The following is an 18,717-nucleotide window of genomic DNA, read 5'->3' as shown; positions in this document are numbered from 1 at the left end:
TATTATGTTCAAAGCTTCTCTCCAAAATGTCTTGGATACATCATTCTTTGCTAACATAGCTCTTGTAGCTAACATAAGATCTACAGTTTGAGTCGGTCAAACAACATCCCCCATGAGGTAGTTGACCTAACATCTAAGGTTATAAAGAAGAACCTTGAATTTGATTTATGAGATGTATTACTAAAGCAATTAATCAAAAACATTGAAAGTGTAAAGACTTCCAAGAAAAATTCCTTCAAGTTTGGTTCATTGCTTACCAATTTATTCTTTTATGTTCAAAATTTTTTTCCATCTAAGGGCACAATCATATGGAGGAAAGAGACCCCTATGCTTTATCAAATAAATAAATTTATTGAAGAAATGCATGAAAATTTTGAAAGGATGTTGGATAATTATTTTGAGGCATTCAAGGAGAAAATGAACAACAGATTCTAAATCCCACCCAAGCTTGTGGAAGACTACAAGGATGACATATGCTTCATGGTGGACTATGACAGAGTGTACATTCAAGCAGTCATACCAAGAGTGGCATGGGTAAAAACATTTCCTTATGAAATTAACATTGATGAAGCTAGAGACATCATTGAGGCTTTAATAAATGATCCAACCAATCCAAATCTTCCTACATTTGGCACTTATGAGGAAGCCAAGAAGAGGATAGAGCTCAATATCAAGATTCCTCAAGCTTTCAGTAGAGTCAAGAAGAGAATTGCCAAATTGAAGATAGTTGAAGGTCCTCTAATGCTTACTGAGGGAAAGGGTGAGGATGAAGAAGAGGAATATGAAGAAGAAGAAGAAGAAGAAGAAGAAGAATTGGAGAAAGAGGAACCAGCAAAGAAGAAAGGTAGAGTGATTATCACTAAACCTAAAAAGAAACCAACTGCAGTGTTCTCTAGGAGAGGTAAGAAAGGTAAAAGTGAACCAGTATTCATTTTATTTCCACCTACATTTGAGGAAAGGATGAAATAGCTAAGAGTTGGAGCAAGAATATGTAACTTCAAAGTTCTCAAATATGAGACTTAGACTCCAACTGAGCAAAAAGAGATTGAGGACTTAGTCATGGAGAAGATGGGTATTTGGAAATACTCCCTCGCACAAATTCAACCTCAAATCCATGCAAATTTGTTTGCCAAAATCAAAGTTAGATGGGAGAACATGGTACAAACTATAAAAGGAATCTTTGAACAATAGTTGAGATAGTTAGTACCTAATCTAACTAATGCAAAAGTAAAGAAGACAATAAAAGAGAACAAAGACAGAATGCTTCTAAAGCTTAACTCATGTTTTATATTAATGAATAACATAGAATTAGTGGTTAAGCATGCCTCATACATTTGGAGAGATGTATATCATCTCAACAAGCCATTAGATGAAACTATTATAATTAAAGATGATGATAGTAATGATGATGATGATGACAACACTCCTTCCATCTTAGTTACTACAAGAGAGTTGCATGCCCTAATGGAGGAAAAGGAAGAAGAGGAGGAGGAAGTAGAAGAAATGGATGAAGAAGGAAGGAGGAAGAAGTAGAAGAGGAAGAAAAGGATGAAGATGATTCGGTTAGAAATGTAGCAGAACCAATTGAATCTCTTTCTCACACTCCACCACATACTATCACATCTATGGATATAGCTTCTACTAGTGAGATTGTGAGCACAATAGCAACATCAATTGCTCAATCTTTACCAGCCACCTCCTAGCTCCAAGTATCTACAATAGAAGTGTCAAGAACTTCATCTACTAAGCTGATTGTTACTTCCTTAGTTACCAAGTTAGCTCCCTCTACTTCTACATCTTTAGTTAGTGCATCAGTAAGTTCTATAATTTTTTCTTCATCAATTCCAGTAAGCTCTATAGTTTCTTTTTCATTAGCATTCTCTACATCTACTTCAATTCCAGTTAGTTCAAACACTTCTATGGGTATTCTACCGAGTGTGGAACTATTTTTGGTAAGTGTTTTAGTTTTTGATCCAGTTAGTACTCCTATTGGAATTCAATCCTTAAGCCCTATTCCAATTTTCACTTCTAGCCCTTATATATCTACTATTGTGTCTGTTCTAAAGGTCAAACTAGTAATCACTAAAGTAAAACAAAGGAAACCATTAAAAATTCTAATCATTGGAAAAGAAATTGAAGAAGACATTGACTTAGACATAGAGATAATAATACCTAAGGTTGACTATGAGATTGCTACTAGTGAAGAAATGAGGTTAGCTAGTCAACTCATAGAGAAGAAAGCTACCCAAAAGTAGTTAAGATCTAAAAGGGATAAGGAGTATAGAATAATTGAAAATGCCAAGAATATAATCATAGAAGCTTTAGGTGTTGAAGTGGATTCCACTCAACATATTTTGATTTAATTAGAAGAAGCTATACAGAAATATAATGAGGACTCCTCTGGACAAGAGAAGCTAATTGATAAGGCTGAAAGGGAGTTTGATAATAAGGTATTAGAGAATATTCTTAAGAAGATTGCAATCAAATAAGTGGAGTTGTCCATAGTTTTGGTTAATTTTGATTTTTTTTTAATAATGCAGCATCACTTTTTGCCAAACTTTGTGATATGTCTGGCTTTACCAATGAGATAAAGGAGAAGCTAAATAAGATTGATGCTGACATGAAATCTAGTTCATCTAAGTTGTAGGCTGACCCCTCTTCCAACTCCTCTCATCACACCAAGGTGAAATATCCGGCAACAGTGCAGAAAAAACATCTAAGAGAAGAAGTAAGAATAAGAGCAACCTATATTGATATTTAGAACATAATCTTGCCAATAATGGATACAATGCAGAAACATATTGCTCATTGCAAAATATTGACCCAGGATCAGAACTTCTCAATGGCTAATCACATGATCAAATTATTAACAAAAGTTCAGATTGCTCTCTCCACCTACCTAATTTTGCAAGAGAATTGGGATAACTCATTATCCCTCATTCTTTAGGTACATCAAGAATTTCTCTCTCATTTTGGTTTAACTATGTAGAGAGTATATGTAGCCCTTTAGCATTACTGTCAAAAAGGGAGAGTGATATGTAATATCAATATAAGAAAAAGGGGAAATTTTGTATATAAAGGGAGATATCAATATAAGTGAAAGGGGGAGATCACACTCAATAGTGTCAACATGTATATGTGTATAGCTATGTACAAAAGTATCTTTGTATATACATTATGTGTCATCAAGGAGATATATGTAGAAATGTATATGCAACAACTTTACAAAGATCAATTTTGAAAAGCCAAAATTCAATGAGTTAGATTGTATACATATGTTTTGTCTTTTAATTTTTTTTTCACTAATTCCAAAAGGGGAGATTTTTAGCATTAAGTTAGTATTTCCATTAGTGACAACACTTATCCATATCAGTATAGCTATCGAGCTCAACACTTAATTTTCTACACCCATCGAGCATTCTAGTGTTAACCAATCTTTGAAGAGTTCAACAATTTACACTGAGAAGATAGTGGCTACCGAGAAAATATAGGCAATGTGAAGATTGATAGTGTCTACCAAGCTTCACAGTGTCTATCGAGTAGTAAGTTTGTGTCATGAAGATTCAGTGTAAACTGAGCATTGGAAGAACTAGTGTTTACCAAGTGAAGCAAGGTAAACTCAGTGTGTAGTATCTACCGAGTGACACTACATCTACCAAGTCACTAGTGGTCATCAAGTTTAGAACTACATCAAGTGATTAGTATGGACCAAGCCTTCACTTCTACCAAGTGCATGACGATGCCAAGTAATGTAGTGGATGCCATGTATCAAAAGGTCACCAAGTTAGTTCAAAGAACCCAAGTTATTTACTATTGGGCCAACTTTACAATGTGTTGTTCACTTGTATTTTGGCCAACCTTGTATATTTTGTAAGTTTGAAAGGTATATATATAAGGTATATTGTAATATATCATTTGTATGAAGCAATAGAAAAGTAATGTGAAATATTTGTGAGAAATACATGTGAAGGATTATCAACAACATTTCAAGGAATACAACAAGGTCAATACAAAGGTAGAAAAGTTATATCCATCACATAACATGATCAGTGCATAAAGGATCTTATCAGAAATTAGTTGTAAGTAGATCCACTACTTCATCTTAACAAGTGAATTAGTTTCTAAATCCTTTAACAAGGTAGACTTAATAGTGTTTGTACAAATCTCTTAACCGAGTGCATACTTCATTGTATGTTTGTAAATCCTCTAAAATGAAGTTTGTAAATCCTCTAACAAGGTGGACCTAGTAGTCCTTTGTGCTCCTAATAGGAAAAATCACTAGAAATGGTCAATGTAAGCCTTAATAGGACAACTTTATGCTACAATATTGAAGTTTTTTGGGTATCATCTCCACCCTAGTTTTACTTTCTATTTGGAAGGTTTTTGGGTCACCAAAATATTGTGTTCTTTTGTGTGATGAATGTTTTAACTTTCAGTATTAATGCATGCAATAGCATAGATTGATTTGTGGTAAATTTAAAAGGAAGAATTTTAAAGTTACTGATTCACCCCTCCCCTCTTAGTAACTTTTCATATCTTGAATATTTTCAATAGTGAACAACCCTTGTCAATTATCTAATTAGATTTCTTCTCAAACTATGACACCAAAGCTACCTTCTCTAGAATTTCTTCTTTAATTGCCACAAATCCAATTTCATCATCACTAACACTTAATCCTTGTTCATCAAAATCATTATCTTCATTTTCATACAAACACACTCTATCCTTTCTAGGTTTATGCTTTTCCTTATACTTTTTCTCTCTTTTAGGACACTTAGATATTTTTGTCCTCCTTAGATATTCTACTACTAGCAAAATCTCCTCTAGAACTTGTGCTCCTTGATAAATTAAGTTGATTATTCAAGGCACTAAAATTTTTTTTTATTTTGGTTAATTCTCTAGATTGTTTAAGTTCATTCTCAACTGCTTCAAGTCTTCCAAGCAATGTCTTCTTTGGGAAATCTTTGTTTGCTAACTTAAATGGTGGTGTTAGAGTCTTTAGTATCTTCCATATAACCTCATCATGTTCTTTGGTTCCTCCTTGAGCTTTGATACCTGCAATAATTTCTAATATCCTACCCATATATGCTCTTACAGATTCATCTTCCATCATTTTATCATCTTGAGACACACAAATCCAACTTTGTAGTCTCAACTTCTTAGAATGTGCATCTCCTTCAAAACTATTTTCCAAAGCTTTACAAATCAAATGTGAAGTAGCAAGTGATTTTACTTGATTGAACTCAATTTAGGAAGTGCAATCAATAGTGCTTCTCTAGCTCTCATGTTGCACATAAAAAGATCTCTTTCTGCCTTGGTGTAAGTTTCCAAGTCCTCTTCAGCAATGATTGTCTTTTTTTATTTTGTCAAGATCCATTATCCCATTCCCATACACAATAGATGTGTCTTCATCTTTTCTTCCTAGCTATCATAATTTGTTCCATCAAACTTTGGACTATCTTTCATGAACATATTTTCCATGGATCTCCAAGTTGTTAAACTTTATCTACAAGGACCTGATGCTCTAATATCAATTGTTAGAAATGATAGTCCACCAAGATAATTGAAAACACAAGGGGGTGAATCTATTATCCAACAATTAAAATATTTATTTTCTTTAAGAAAATATAACCATTCAACCAAAGTAAACATTAACCATAACAAAAGGCATATAGATCGTTACACCATATATGTTGACTAGGGAAATCCTTGATTAGAGGGGAAACTCTAGCGGGAATGATGCCCACAAGATGTTGTACTAATATAAATATTCCTTGTTAGAGGATGGACCCATTTAGGAGTCTATTACTACATTTAGTACATAGAGTCCCTGTTAGGATTTGTAGTACAATGTATGCAAGGAGAGCCCACTATCCAAACATGCAATTTCAACTACAAGAAGAGTTCATTGCTCAAATAAGTAATTTACCATTATCCTCCTCTTTCCTTTGTTTTATCGACCAAAAAAATCACAATTAGACCTTGGAGACTAGGTCATAGATCTCAAATCCAAATACCAAACCTCAAATCACTCAACGAAACCTTAGTAATGAAATTATCCTTCACTTCCATAATGCTCTGCTAAACTTCGCATTTTTCTCTTGCTACTTCTTATCATAAAATATATAACCATATCATTCCATGCCATGATAAAGGAAACTACCCTTCCTTTATACCAAGTACTCAAAATAATTTGCTAAGTAGGTTGCTAGACCTTCTCAATTAATTATTATAGGACCATATTAAGAACATGCTACACTTAGCGATAACATAAGTCTTTTGCCTTGTAACTTGAATAAATTTCCAAGCACACAACATTATGATGAGCGACCATAGTGACATCATTACCCACATGTCTTCTTCATGTCCTCAACCTCAATTCTTAGACTAACAACCCTGCTAAGATATATAACAAGCTTACCAAAACATGCATCTATAAACTCTATCTCAGAACAGACATCACCAAAACTATCATAACTTCTTCTATACATATCCTTTCTTCTTTTGACATTAACTACATATACTAGATACTCAAAATTATCTCCCATAACCTCAGATAGTGTAATTAATCAACTAGCCATCCATACCAACTTGATCTTTCCAGTGTTCTTTTTTTAGATACAATAGAAAACTACTATGTTGACATCAATGAAAAACTCAGTCATGAATGTAACATATCATCATATTAACATATCTAAAATAATTTCCCATAGGAATATCATCAATATTCATGCTTGAAACCAATCATCTAACAAGATCATGGTATTATCCTATCAATTTAATAATATTGACAATGTTCATCTATGTTATTATGATTAATCTTATCAATCAATTATGATCCAATGACATTTACAATACCCATTTCATTTTTCCTTGGCATGTTATTAGTCCTAATCACTTGATCAATTTGATCATGGCTTTGATCTACCCACCATCAATCTAGTCAATTTGCATAATCATCACATCAAACAAAGGATAATCCTACATTTATCTAATCAAATTGGTCAATCATTTACTAATTTATCCTATAGGATTAGATAACCCATAATATATTCCTATGTCATTTCAATCACTTTCATCCCACATTACTAATTATTCTTACTAACCAACATTCTTAATTAATTTATATTTATTAAATAATTGATTCACCTTTGCAAACTATCAGAATTCACAATTTTTTCCTAAGTTCCATTTTCCATTTCTAATTTCTATTTTACCAATTTCCATTTGTATGGAATCACTAATTTTGAATTCAAATATTTTTCCTAGTCTTGAGACATGGACATTATATGTAATATATTATCTCCCTATACTTAGCTAATGCATCATATTTGACATATATTATTCCTTGCACATGACTATAATAAGCCACATTCTTCATAAGATTCTTGTCCACAAGTGGCTTTGATCTGTGATATGCAAATCATATATTCTCTTCCACATTTAGCCATGTTGACTTTTATGTGTCATAGAATCATACCTTTTTCATTTTTCATCTTTACTATCATAGATATTCTAAGGAATATCATGCCAAGTTACGCACTTGAATTAACAAATATCCATCTCTGCATTTGTATCTCACCTCTTGCATTTTGGATATAAATTGATTTATCCTGTACTCACTTTAGGTCTTCAACCCCTATCCTTAAAACCTCTTAACATTAGGCCCAAACCATACTTTTGGTATTCTCAATAGCATCATCATACCATTTTTTTCATTTTCTTTCAATTGTGTGTGCACTATAGGCAATTGGAGCTACATCAAAATGGAGAAGAAAGAAGGACATGGGAACTACAATTGAAGAGGTGGTTACATTTGTTGTACTTCCTTTATTTTAATTGGCTTTCATGATATATTATAATAGTTTAGAATATGTTGATAGTTTTTTTGGTTACTCATAGTATGCTAGGTTTTAACCCATTTTCTAGTCCTACACCTTCAATGCATGTATAATGTGAACAAGAAAAGAAAATGATTGATCATATTTTACTTAACTTTCCAAATGGATATAACTATTGGAAAATACCTCTCAATACATTTCCCCATGAATTAAATAATTTCCTTTAAAAATGGTTAGATAAAACAAAAAATTGTCTCTAGATAAAGATATTTGGGTAATAGTCCCATCATTAGTAGCATGGGAGTTTAAGAAAGAATAGAATAGGAGGCTATTCTGAGACAAATCAATGTCATTAGTATCTCTAGGGAATAAGACTAAAGAAAGTATTTTCGAAGCCTTAAACAATAGATTGAGAAAACTAAATCACTTCAAAAGATCATTTTCACTATTATATGGCCTTATCTATAAGAATTGAAATGAGTTGATTATTCTACCTTAATTCAAGAAAGGGAGACAATCTAGCAAAGATAATGCATTCAATTGTAAATGGGGACCTTGAAGAGAAGGATGGCATAAAATTAACTTTGATGGGGTTGTAAGAGGAAATTCAAGTATAGAAGGAATAGGTTATATTATTCATGATAGTAAGAGTCAAATTTAAGGTAAGGTTGCCAAGTAATTAAATAGTACCTCCAATAATATGGAAGAAATAATAGAATTATTAGGACTCCAACTTAGCAAGAATCTCAATATAAAACAATTAATAGTGGAAGGAGAATATCAAATTATTATCAATGCAACCAGGGTGGGTAAAACACCAAATTAGAAACTAAGCTCAATGTTAGAAAGAACCCTATAAGTGATCACACATTTATCAAAAGTTGAATTTAAACACATTTACAATAAAGGTAATGAACAAGTTGATAAATTACCTAATCTAGGTATAGATGGAATTACAATAAGAGAATAATGATAGTAACATATTTTACTATTCACTTGTAGGATGACCTCAAAAAATAAGTTATCTTCACTCTGGCCAATTAAAAATTATGTCTTCAAGGTATTAATCTTAAAAACTTCAATATACATAGGCATTGAATGCTCTTAGATATTAGAATTAATATCTCTTAGTCAAATAGAAATATAGATAGGAGTCTTTCTATAGTTTAACTTCACAATCCATGTCACAAATAAATTTTTCTTTATGACATTTTGATATTAAGATTTCATTAAAAGTTACATAATTCATGGGAGGAGAACAAATGTTGCATCAATTTCTCTTTCCAATTTTAATTTGGTTCTACCATCAGTTAAGCTCACAAGGCTCAATCGTAAAATTAAATGGTGTGAGTATCATAAATTTTACATCAAATTCATTATTATTAGACATGATACCACCAATGATCTTGTAATATCTCCTTTATTTATGAAGAGAAACCATTGACCCCCTAATTAAGATAATATGTAAATATTAGAATAAAGCTCTCACAATATGGACACACTACATCTTAGAGGCCAAAAAAGGAAAATATAGATCAAAGATTTTATCACCATAGAATACCTAAAATGAATCCTTCATTTCCCACATTTCATAGTAGTAGTAAATAAATTTATAGGGGAAGAATACTTCAAGAATGTAGATAGAACAAGAGTGCATTCTGACTAGCTACCATGTTTATGGCATTAGCTATGTTCCTTGAAATGGATAAAGAAAGAGTCAGGAATTTGTGATGGAATATCTCTTATAAGAAATATTTGATGAAACTTGACATTTTGATTAAAAACATTGACAAAAATCTTATTGCTCAAAAAGTGAGGAACTCTAACAAGGAGTATATTGATGGGAAGTTGATTAAAAAATAGTTGATTCTCTAGGAAGAATATTGGGATTCTTTCAATGACAAGGTGAAGGTGAGAATTTGCAATCTCATTTTTCTTATGAGGTTCTTTCATGTCACACAACATTTATAACCAAAATACTTTCCAAATACTTAATGATGAAGGGAATTGAAGGTTATGAAGAAATCATGGCATGTCCTAATATTATCTACTTGGATTTAGATGAAGATACAAAGGAGGGGGGTGAAGATTGGGAGCCAAAAAATAAATGAAAAAGGAAGGCCATAGAAGCTGGTCCAAGTTTGGAGGTGATTTATTGAAAAGGGAAAGGTGTGGATGTCTAAGTTATTAGGGAAAGTCAATTATTTTTGGTTTTGATAGAATTTCTACATTAGTTTGGTATAGATAGATTAGTTTTATGGTAAAGGAAAAAGTAGAGTATTGAGGAAATTGGACCTAAATAACTCAGACAAGAAGATAATCATTATGTGTAGACCTTAGATCCTTAATTACACTTGAAATGACTCTTTTTATTTGATACATTAACATATATATAAGATAACAAGCTATTAGTGTTAGTATTTTTCTCATTTTTCAAAAATAAATAAAATTTAAGTATTATCTAAGATAATTTTGTTGAAGATAGATTGTTCATATTATCTAATGAATGACTACTATGTTTAATAGGAACCTTATATGAATTGCATCTCTAAATGGACATTCTACAATTTTTCCTTGTAAGTTTGAATTATGAGTCTGTAAATTGTGTTTAAAGGATTTGTTGAGATTTTCTTTACTTCAGATAGATTCCATAATAAGATTCTTAGTAGTTAGCACTAGTTTCATTAACAATATATTCATCGATTTTACTTTATTTTATCTTCCATGATTTTTGAATGAGATTCCCTTTAGTAGGATAGCTCTTTCATTCAACCTATTTTTATCGTGTTTGGTATATCCTTCCTCTATTTTTTTCTAGAGCCAATAGATGGGGTTCTCTCTCCCCCCTTCTTCTTCTCTTTCTCTTCTTTCTCATCTTTTATGCACCTCTCCTCTCTCTATCTCTCTTCTATTCCTTTTTAGTACTTCATTGTTGGTTTTTTGTTATGTTGAAACATGACATAGCATAGTTTCAAACATACAAAATTCCTACCCCTGAATGAAAAATCACTTCTTCTTTGGCTCTTTTTCTTAGATGTCATGCTTGACCACTACTTCTGTTCATCAGCATTTTAGACCTTTCTATTTTGAGTTCATTTCATTAGATCTGTTGTCTTTCATTGCAGAACTTGGTTATATTATGTGTCATTTTGGATCTTGAGATATGCTAAATGATACTTAAGATTTCATGATTTGAAATTGGTACACTTTTATATATTTATTATTGCGTGCTATTTGGTAACTGGTACACTTCTATATATTTATTATTGCATTTTGTCTGGTAACAATTATGATTATTAGGTTTCAAACATGATGTAAACTGTATTATGTGTTTGAATGTATTGAAAAGAAAGTTTTAAATTTGTATGTTTATGTGTTGTATGTGTACGCAACTTGTTATTTTATTCACATATGGGTGACTGAGAAGGGATTTAAATTCTTCTAAGTATATATAACCCTTGGATGGTTTTGGAGTACATAACTTATATTAATTTTTCATTATAACTTTAGTAGGCATTGCATATGTATATACTTGTTTTTGAAAGGGTTTAAATACCCTAAGTTGAGATTGGAAAAAAAAAAAAATTTCTATTTTCTATTTTCTAAAAGGGCTAATTATCTCTTAATACATATAACCCTAAATGGGTCTTGAAAGCTTTATGTTCATTTTTTTAAAAGCCAAATATATGGCGGTGGCATTGGGATTGTTGTATGCCCGATTCTGTGTATGGTTTCAATTTCTTTTAATGCATTTTATGAAGGCATTAATGAGTCATTTATCACTAGTCAGCCATTTCATTTTGGTTTAGTTTTTGTTGAGGTTAGGCCAAAATCTTGGCCACATTGCTCTATTTTGTTATACATCTATGATGCTTATTGCTAAGAATCAGCATCATGGAGGAATTGGTTGAAAGGGCATTCATGCTTATGAAGCTGAGCAATGTTGGGTTTCTCTCTATCAATCAATATCTCATAGTTGCATATCGATGTTCATTGTTGTTTTGGTCAAGTATTGAGAAGCCTTGGTGTTGGACTCGAGCTGGTTCGAGGGCTTCTAGTTGGATTATATTTGGGGCTTTTGCACCTACTGTGATTTGAGGTAGGGGGCATTCTCTAACCTATTTCCTTACTATTATTTGGGTGTTGATTGGTTTGAAGGAAATAGGAAATGCTGCCATTTTCAAAAGTATATCAATACCCAAGTATGGGTGTATGTAGAATTGGGCAAATAGTGCTGAGTCCTGTATATATCCATATTTGGATTATGGGTATTATGTGTTTACAAGCATTGTGTTTGCATTTGGATTTAGATGTTGTTTTAAATTGAGTTTTTCCACATTCAGTTATATAAATCTGAGGCTCTCTTCTGTGTGTTTTATCTCCATGTGTGATGTTGGTATTTTGTCATATAGATGACATACGACATAGAACACAGTTAAATTATGAAATGGTTTTGGTTTGGGCTCTATTTTTATGTAAAATAGTTTAGATTTATTCATGTATCGTTGTTTGAATTTATATGTGATATCACTGAGTTGAACTAGTAAGCAATATGTGCTTACGATTTTATATAGTTGCATGGACTAAGGGTTTAGTTGTAACATCAAATAACTTACTTGATGATAGAGGTATTGTTATTGTTATATAGTTTGCATGAGGATGGAGATGTAAAACCTGAGCTTGACTTATGAAAATATAAAACATGGGTGTGAAGTTATGTTCGATCCACAGTGATTGTATTAAAACATGAGTATTAAAATAGTCTTAAATGGTATGCGAGCTATATGAGACCTATAAAATAGACAAACTATCAAGCAACTATTTAAAAATGAGAGCAGACATTACATCAAACAGTTAGCATGAAACGTAAATAATGTTTGAACCAACAGTTATTGACATTGTGTTATAGTGTTGTTTGGTGATTAATATTTTGTTGACTGCCGATATTTTTTTTGAAATGTAATGTGGTTCGAGTTACTTATCAACTATTATGGTAATCATATGACATTTGGAACTTAGTTAATTGCTAACACTAGTCGTGACATTATATCAGTCTGTTAAGAGAAAGCTCGAATCAAATAAAAAATTAGTTGCGACAGCATAATTTATTATTATTAAAATTGAAAATTTTTTTAATAAGAAAGTATGGATATATGCTAGTTGAGTTTTAGTTGTTGGATGGACATGGTTTCTGTTGTGAATAGTTATCGAGGGTAGCATTATGTGAATTTTTCATGTGAAACTCGAAACTAATAGAGATAACATAGAGATAGCATAATTTGTCCATTAAAATTTGATGGAAAACTGGGTCGTATATAACTGATGTTTAGTGAAATTGTTTGTAATTGAATAAGGCATTATTTGATAAGAAAAGACATAGATAAATGTTGTTATTTCAATATCAATCTAGTCATTATGTGAATAGTTAATATGCATCTTATAGTATAGGGATTATATATCCTAATGACTTTTGGTTATTTGCATGCTGAAGGTTACATTGAATTTTTGTGAATCATATTTTGAATGGATTTTAGATATATCTTCATATGCTGATGTAGTTATAACTGGGTGGTGTTCTTTTTTTTGTCAAACAATGGTATAACTTCAATAGACACTTGTGTATTTAATTACATTGTCAATGGTCATTTGTTAAGCATTGGCTATACTTAGTTTCTATTATGTCTAATTATGCTATGAAATGTCTTAATAGCATTTATGGATTGTTTTGAGATAAGATGTCTGAAACAGAATTCTTTTATTATAAAGATGTAACTCAGTTCATAATTGAAATGAAAGTTGTTTCAAGTATTGAGGCAGATTATGATTGATGATATGTCATTTTAAGAAAGAATATCATGTGCAATATGATTTGTTATCTTGGTCATTTCAAAGTTAAGTGTAGATGGTTAGGTCAGCAGGAAATTGAATGTATAGTATGAAGATTAAGTAAGTATCATTGAGCTGAGACAACAGTTCAATTGTATTTGCATGAACTTGATATTATAGATTTTGTTTCTGTTGTTATAATTATCTATATTTACCTTTGAAATTGGTAGAATAAGATGTGTTACAAATGGATTAAAGGATGTAGTGTCATGGTGTATATTGCTTTTATATATGTTGCATGTACATTCCTAGTATATCTATTTGATGTGTATTTTAAGAATAGTTGTGATGAACATATATCAAGGTGGCTCAATTTGGTTTATCCTATTCAGTTAATTAATTCAGTGATAACTTAAAACTGAATTGGGTGGGTTAATTTTCATATAAAAAGATAATTGGCCTTACCTATGACTTAAACTGACAAGGTTAAGTATGGAGAACAAGGCAAATCTCTATTCTGTCATTAACAAGTATAATAGAGAATACCATTATGTGTTGACTATGAGCATACCAAAAATGGATGCAAAATCTTAGTGCCATAACGATGACACCTCAGCATATATATGATTCATTTATGGGTTATTCTTAGTGCGAGTTTAATTTTGCATTGTTAAGTAAATGTTTACTTCTTGCATATTAATTTTGGAATAGCACTATGTTAAGTGAATTAGATATCTACATTATGGTTATGTATGTGTTTATTATAACATGTATGCAGGTGGATTATGCTTTTCAACTCAGTGTGTACTGAGCCCTCTTTTTGTGGTGTGTTGCATTTCTATGTGTTTTCCAAGTGCTCCAAGTTGTTTAGTAGGTAGCTAAAGATGATTATTGCAGTTACTTCTTGAAAACAACATTTAGGGTCCCTATGTTGGATATAGGTGTTTAGAAATGTTATTGTACTTCATTATTGTACTAAAATCTATATGTATTCACATTATAATGGATATGTACTTTGATGATATCATCTTTCATTTTGAGGTTTTCAGATTGAGAGTGACTCAATCTATGTATTTGTACTTGTAATAAGTTGATTTAATAAAAAAATTTGTTACATTTATGGTTTTTGTTCTTTGTTTCATATCTATCAATTTTTGTTTAGTGTAGCTTTACATTAGATCATTTCCTTTTATACATTGTCCTCCAAACCTTTTTTGCATTAGGTTGGGTCTTCTCTCCTATTATTTTCTATAGAATCTGGGTTAAGGTTCCCTTCTTTTATTTTGCATCTTGGATAATCTTGCATTGTATATCTCCCAAGATTATCAAGCTTCAAGAATTAAGATCTAAATACTCTTCTATCCCCTATTTACATATTGGGATTGTATGTTGTTTTTCTCTTTTTTCCATTTTCCCTTCACATCATTTCTTCAATTCTGTTTTTTTCTTAGGAGTCTAGGGTTCTTTTCATGTTCTCACTTTTGAGCTCCTAGTAATTAATATCAATTCCAAGTGATATAATTTGATGGCCCCATTATAGGTCCCTACTTGAAAGAGATCCTTCTCTCTATTCACTTCTTAGTTATTAGGGTTGTTTACTCAATTATTAGAAAATATTTCATTCTGAACAATGATAGATAGATATCAAGTCTTTGTTGATATATTCAATATTTTTGGATATGGTTGATATGGTTTAAATTGATAAATACTCCATACCCACACTTTGTAAGAGATTATTCAAGCAAGAATATTTAGGGATTTTGGAAAATCTCTTATCCAATATCAATCTAGATCATCTCATTCCTTGTCCCTATAACTATGATGTTAATGTTAACACTGGTAAGAAAATTCCTTTTTTTCCTTTTTTTTTCATTCTAAATCCTCATAGAATTAGAAGATGGCTTCCAAATATTAAAAGAAATATTGATTTTCTATTCCAATTCTTACTTATCAAATTTCCCCCTTCCATTGATTGGATATATCGATTCATAATCAAAGACTGAGTTGGTACTTGGGGAAATGTCAACAATATAAATTTAGATTTATTTGATCCTTGTGATCCCTCTGATGAAATTTCTATGTCTAATAGAGAATTTTCTCCTTAATTATGTTCTCTTTTTCCATTGGGATGTATTAAGGCTTCCTTCCTTTCTTAAAATCTTATCAATAAAATAGTTCTAGTTATTAGTTCAACTAATAAAATAGTAATATTTTAGTTGATGTTGATCTGAAAGTAAAAATTTTATTAGTTTTACTATGCCATTATTATATTTACATATAGCTAATGGATGATCTTACATATAGAATAAAATTGACATAATAAGTAATGTTTTATATATTGATACTTTAGTCATCATTTCTCATACATTGAAGGTTTAAAAACTAATATAACACTAATTAAGTTAAGTAAAGAAAATATTTTATTTATTACGTGATCACTAATCTTCCTCCCAAGAGGTGTTTACCATGGGTATGTGCAAGAACTAAGGAATCAAGCTTATAGTTGTGTTTCTTCAATTCACATAATACATATAAGAATAAATAAGCTAAATAAAGCATCTATAATATTTAATTATTAATACTATTAGAGGAAAATTCATACGAAACAAATTCAAAAATAATTAAGGCTATAAAATAGAGTAGTTTTCAACATATAACGAATAGGGCTTCAACCTTTAATCTATAAATTTTAATTTTTTTTTCTTTTAATCTAGATATGACCAACTTCATATTCAAGAGAACATTTTTGAAACTTCATTTAGGACATAGTATGGATATTATGAACTTGTTTTCCTACCTTTTTATCTAGTGAATGCTCCAATAATTTCATGAATTTGATTAATAGTATTTTTGTAGATCATCTAGATAAATTTGTTGGAATATGTATTGATGATATATTGATCTATTCTAGTAATGTAGAAGAGCATGAAGAAAATTTTCATATAGTCTCACAATATATGAGAGATGAGAAGTTGTATGCTAAGTTATCTAAGTATTCTTTCTATCAAATAGAGATACATAATATGCATCACATCATCTCTATAGAAGGAATTATAATAGACCCTGATAAAATAATGGATATTGTAGAATGGGTATCTTATCATAATGTGATGGAAGTTAGAATTTTTATGGGACTTGTTGGTTATTATAGGAAATCTATGGTGGTTTTTTTTCAAGATTTAAATACCTATTATATCTTTTTAGATGAAAGGGAAGAGATATGATTAAACTGATGAATGTGATAATATGTTTCATCCTTTAAAATATAAACTCACACCATCTGCTATCTTTATTATACCCTATCTTGATTGATACTTTATTTTGATTAAAGATTCATTAGGTGAAGATCTATGAGGTGTGTTTATGTAGAATAATAAAATCAATGACTTATTAGTCTATGAAGTTGAAAAAAATCAACTCAACTATGCAACTCATCATTTGGAGTTGGTTGTAACTATACATGCTTTAAAAATATAGATGTGTTACCTATTGGATAAGCCATTTGAATTGAAAATGGATCACATGAGACTAAGATATATTTTCACATGGCTCAATCTCAATGCCAGACATATATGAACGTTAGAGTTTCTAAGTGAGTATACCTTTTTTTTAAAGTTTATTAAATGGAAAGAGAATAGTGTAATAGATGCCCTATATAGAAGAAGAAACATGTTTTCTATCACTACTACTAGGACATGCCGGAAGAAAAAGATAATACATAACATTGTAGGTGATGACCATTATGAGATGTTCAAATCAGTCTTGGAGGTTGATCCATTTGATTATCATTTTGACAACTACACATATGATGATAATGACATAGATTATAAGGTATAGAGATAAGATCTAAATTATTGACCAAGAAGGATTGGAAATTTTCTACTAAATAAGAAGCAATGCACTCTATTTTTATGGAATCTTAGTGTAAACAAGATGATTCATTATTTGAGGACATTATACTTTTGGTAATGATTAAGTGTGATGTGACAAGTTACATAACCTAGTGTTTAGAATTTTAGTCAGTCAAGGTTAAACATGTCCATCAATATAACTTATTATACCCTAAAGAAGTTCTAGAATATAGTGATTCATCAGTATATATTTCATCTAGGATTTAACCATGATAAACATATGCATGATGTCATTTTCATAGTAGTTGATAAAATAACCAAAATGACACATTATTCCATGGAGTTTTAGAGATGGATGATTGGATACAACCAAGAAGTTTTTCTAAGAGATATTTAGATTATGTGGAGTTAAAGAGACTATTATATCTTGAAATGATGCATGGATTCTTGATTGGTAGAAGTATAAATAGGATAACAAGATACTAAGAGGGGGATGGGTGAATCAAAATCTTAAACATTTTTTTCTTTTTAGCAATTCATTCACACATTCACCTATTGTCTTGTGCATGTAAAACTTGTAAGAGTAAACTTGTTGTAACATGTAAATATAATCTATTAGATGCATGAGCATAAAAACATAACACAATATTTTTTATGCAAAAACCCTCCCAGGTGAAGGTGAAACTGAGGTGGGGATGACACCCACAAATATTCATTACTACAGTAATAAAGTTAACTTGTTAGGTTTAAAATGCTTGATCATAATATATGATCTACCCTATGAGGGTTTGTCTTGTTTAAAAAAATTGAGACTGTTAGGTCTCACCTTGTTAGAGGATTTAATACTTACAATAAAGTAAGGACTTTATTAGGATATTTACATAGGATATTTACAAAGATCTATTAAGACAACTCTATTAAGAGATTTCCTTGATTCAAGTTGATTAAGATTTATCCAATACTTGACTCTTAGTTTGTTTTGTAAGCTGATTTGGAGTCTCCTCTTTGCAAAATGATCCTCTCTTTTGATATGATAAAACTTTTCTTCCCCTTCAATACACTGATTAGGTCACTTGCTTTGCTAATCAATAACAAAACACTTCCACTAACTTCTAATTTGATATTAATCCTATACTTCTTCATTGGAATATTACTTCTTTGATTCTTCACTCTTGTCTCTCACACACTCTCTCTCTTTA

The sequence above is a fragment of the Cupressus sempervirens genome, chromosome 9 (assembly GCF_028749045.1).
Source record: "Cupressus sempervirens isolate cs-2001-9-10 chromosome 9, ASM2874904v1, whole genome shotgun sequence".
Taxonomy (NCBI): domain Eukaryota; kingdom Viridiplantae; phylum Streptophyta; class Pinopsida; order Cupressales; family Cupressaceae; genus Cupressus; species Cupressus sempervirens.
The sequence above is the reverse complement of the archived record's forward strand: the minus strand, read 5'-3'. Positions refer to the sequence as shown.